The 4476-nt window shown below is 37.3% G+C and overlaps 1 pseudogene; it reads left to right on the top strand.

Annotated features, from left to right (window-relative positions):
- The first annotated feature begins 726 nt into the window (after positions 1 to 726).
- LOC144250145 (nucleophosmin pseudogene) lies at positions 727 to 1717 on the top strand (annotated as a pseudogene).
- Positions 1718 to 4476: the final 2759 nt, after the last annotated feature.

The following is a 4476-nucleotide window of genomic DNA, read 5'->3' as shown; positions in this document are numbered from 1 at the left end:
TAATAAGGTAGCACTACATGCACGTGGCTAATTAAAGTTAAGCTTAAAATAATTAAATTGCAATAAAGTAAAAAATTTAGCTCTTCATATATATCCTCTTCATTTCAAGTGGCTATTATTTTGGCCTCTGAGGAACCAAAATAGTGAAAATTTGAAAGTGAAAAACCTACACATGTTGGCATTTTTGATGTAGTTATTTTTTATTTCTAAGTTTCCTTCTTCTTGACAAAATATTATACAAATATAACATCAGAACTGGTCCTAAACACTTTGTTCCATTGATTTCACTTACCATTGACTTTGTAAGTTAAGTTGATGATTCTTATTGAGCCAGCACCTAAGTTAGCTGACAGAGCTCATTTCCTACTTCATTTTCCTTCCCTTACTCTGCATGGGCTGCCCTAGTTTTCTTATTCTCTAACTACTCAAAGTATATTCTAAGTGCTACCTAATTTCTTTGCTTCAAATGCTATTTCAACAGAAATAGGACTAACTCTAAAATATTCCAACTTCTGAATAAATAGTAGCTCCTGAGAACTTTTTTTTTTACTTTATAATCTTAAAGGTATCTTTGTACTATTTAAGTATTTTCTTCCAAGCTGAAATAATATCATATACTATGTAATCACCATTATTATCATTACCATCAAACCACTACATTTATTATAGCTCAAGAATGATTGCAAGAACTTTACAGACAGTCTGTAAGTCCTGGCGTGATTCCATCCTGCGTGTCTCTTTAGAGCAGCCACCCATTTTCCGTCCGCCTTCTCTCCCACCTAAGTGCGTGCTACCACCCCATGGAAGATTCGATGGATATGGACATGAGCCCCCTGAGGCCCCAGAACTACCTTTTCGGTTGTGAGCTAAAAGCTGACAAAGATTATCACTTTAAGGTGGAAAATGATGAAAATGAGCACCAGTTATCATTAAGAACCGTCAGTTTAGGGGCTGGTGCAAAGGATGAATTGCACATTGTTGAAGCAGAGGCAATGAATTATGAAGGCAGTCCAATTAAAGTAACACTGGCAACATTGAAAATGTCAGTACAGCCAACGGTTTCCCTTGGGGGCTTTGAAATCATACCACCTGTGGTCTTAAGGTTGAAGTGCGGTTCAGGGCCTGTGCATATTAGTGGCCAGCACTTAGTAGCTGTGGAGGAAGATGCAGAGTCAGAAGATGAAGAGGAGGAGGATGTGAAACTCTTAAGTGTATCTGGAAAGCGATCTGCCCCTGGAGGTGGTAGCAAGGTTCCCCAGAAAAAAGTAAAACTTGCTGCAGATGAAGATGTCGATGTTGATGAAGAAGAAGATGATGATGATGAAGATGATGATGATGATGATGAAGAAGATGATGATGATTTTGATGATGAGGAAACCGAAGAAAAAGCTCCAGGGAAGAAATCTATACGAGATACTCCACTCCAGCCAAAAATGCACAAAAATTGAACCAGAATGGAAAAGACTCAAAACCAACAACACCAAGATCAAAAGGTCAAGAACCCTTCAAAAAACAGGAAAAAACTCCTAAAACACCAAAAGGACCTAGTTCTGTCGAAGACATTAAAGCAAAAATGCAAGCAAGTATAGAAAAAGGTGGTTTTCTTCCCAAAGTGGAAGCCAAGTTCGTCAATTATGTGAAGAATTGCTTCCGGATGACTGACCAGGAGGCTATTCAAGATCTCTGGCAGTGGAGGGAGTCTCTTTAAGAAAATAGTTTAAACAGTTTGTTAAAAATTTCCGTCTTATTTCATTTCTGTAACAGTTGATATCTGGCTGTCCTTTTTATAATGCAAAGTGAGAACTTTCCCTACCGTGTTTGATAAATGTTGTCAAGTTTCTATTGCCAAGAATGTGTTGTCCAAAATGCCTGTTTAGTTTTGAAAGATGGAACTCCACCCTTTGCTTGGTTTCTAAGCATGTATGGAATGTTATGATAGGACATAGTAGTAGTGGTGGTCAGACATGGAAATGGTGGGGAGACAAAAATATACATGTGAAATAAAACTCAGTATTTTAATAAAGTAAAAAAAAAAAAGACAGTCTCCAAGGTAGAGCTCATTATGTTATTTTGTTTATTTGCATTTATGATTAAAATGTAGCTGATAAGGGATAGAATTCTGTTCATACTTTGAATATGGTAGTGTCTGGGTTTGAAACTGGGCAATCTGGCAGGTTCGTGTCAGTTAACATTATTTATTTTTAATTGGTTGTCTTCTATTTTCATTAGAAAAGACTTAACTATTTTGTCCAATGCCTTTAAGATCAGCACTTACTATGTAGAATTATTTAATAAATATTTATTCATAAGGTATCAACAAAGTAATTTATTAATTTTGAGAGCACTGTTTTTCATTATACCTGAGCCTTTCTTTCTCTTTTTTTTTTTTAATTACAAGAAAGATCCATCAAGACTGGATATGAGATTAAATTTAGTTACAGTCAGTGTTATCCAGAATTTCAGGCCTTTGTGTTTCTCAATTACTTTTTGGAAAACGTTTTATGGGTAAGTTGTACTTTAGTGCTCTCCAGGGCTAATGTACATAAGATTTTTCTCAGATCATGATTTAAAATAGTCTAAAATCAGAAAAGCATTAAAGAACTCAGAGTGAGAAACAGTCTTAAAAGCAGCCAATTTAAGAGTTATTATATTTCATTCAGATGGCCCATATAACAAAGAATCCCCAAACTCAGTACCTCAACACAACAAAATCTTATATTTTGTTCATGGTGTTTGTCCTTCAAGGGCTGGTGGTGATGCTCTATGTCAATACTGTCAGCTCACCTCATCACTCCTGAGCTGTGCTGGGTTAGCAAAACACTCCCCATTTTTTTTTTATTAGGTTTACTACTAACTATTTGAAGCATCATCTATAAAGGACACACGTGATTTCTGCTCAGAACATCTTCAAAGCTACACACTTGCCACCCCCAACCTCAATTTGCAAGAGATCCAGAAATCACAATCCTATAGGGATCTGGAAAACAGAGCTGCAGAAATATGTCTGAACTCTCCTACTATGCATCACAGAGAGAAAGACGCAGCAAATAAAGAATAAGTAGGCTGGGCATTCTGAGAAAAAAACCCAAGTTCGGGGCTGGGGATGTGGCTCAAGCGGTAGCGCGCTCGCCTGGCATGCGTGCGGCCCGGGTTCGATCCTCAACACCACATACAAACAAAGATGTTGTGTCCGCCGAGAACTAAAAAATAAATATTAAAATTCTCTCTCTTTCCCTCTCTCTCTCTCTCACTCTCTCTTTAAAAAAAAAAAAAAAACACCCAAGTTCAGCACTGCACAATGCAGGTCTAGTTACTAGGCACCCTAGAGAAACATTCCTCACAAACCATGAGCAATGCTGTCTACTCAGGCATGGGAACCCTGGCCCAGCCGCATATCCTCAGCCCCTCAAAAAATTCCAAATCAGTCACCTTCTCTTACTCTCTCAGGCCATCCTTGAACTAGCTTGAGAATCCTGCCATGCCCCCAAAGCCTTGTTATATAAATAATATAACTCTTATTATACTCCTGGGGATGTATTCAGCTCATGAATTCCAGTGATGGAATTTTCAAATTATGTTTCCTACTCTCTTTGTTTTCCTGACAAAAAACATAAATCACATAGGTTAATTCTATTTCCTACTATAATATAGTAAAAAAAAAAATGCTGAACAGTAGGCCCCATAATATCTCTTTATGTGCTTTAAGGATAATCTTGAGGAAAAAAAAAAACTCTCTCTACTCAACCCCCACCCTTAGTTCACAACTAAATGCTGTATGTTCAAATTCTATTTATCAGATCTTTAGCCACTGTAATATAACTTCACTGGTTCCTCCACCCCAGGGTAGTTTTTCCTACAATACCAAGTTTGTAAGCAGGAACTGTATTTCAATAATTCTGTGATAGTAAAAAGTAAATAACAGCCAGGCATGGCAGACCATGCCTGTAATCCCAACAACTCAGGAGGCTGAGGCAGGAGGATCTCAAGTTCAAAGCCAGCCTCAGCAAATTTGTGAGGTCCTGTCTCAAAAAATATAAAAGGGCTGGGGATGTGGTTCAGTGATGTAATGCCTGGCACAGGGGGAAAAAAAGTAAAATAACAGTTTCCACATAACAACACCTAGAGTCATGTAATAGTTGTGGCGATATTTTTTGGATCCCTTTTTTGTAACAGACAGGAAGCTGGTCCACTAAATACTAACATTTTTTGTTACCATATTTTGAGGTCTTTTCATTCCTTTCTTGGCCTATTATACTCTTACAATTTAGGCAGAATGAGAAATTTTGTTGTTTAAGAAAACTTACTTTTTTCTCTCTTTTATCCTTATACATAAGAGGTATTTTTCCTACTCTTTCATTCACAGAAGATGAAGCACTCCATTTGACCCAGTTCAGCCTTCACTAATAAGTCAGTGAGGACAAGAATGACAAGCTCAGTAAAAGAAATTACAGTGTCTAGACACATGTTCATAGGAGG

Source organism: Urocitellus parryii, chromosome 14, assembly GCF_045843805.1.
Source record: "Urocitellus parryii isolate mUroPar1 chromosome 14, mUroPar1.hap1, whole genome shotgun sequence".
Lineage (NCBI taxonomy): Eukaryota > Metazoa > Chordata > Mammalia > Rodentia > Sciuridae > Urocitellus > Urocitellus parryii.
The sequence above is the reverse complement of the archived record's forward strand: the minus strand, read 5'-3'. Positions and strand labels throughout refer to the sequence as shown.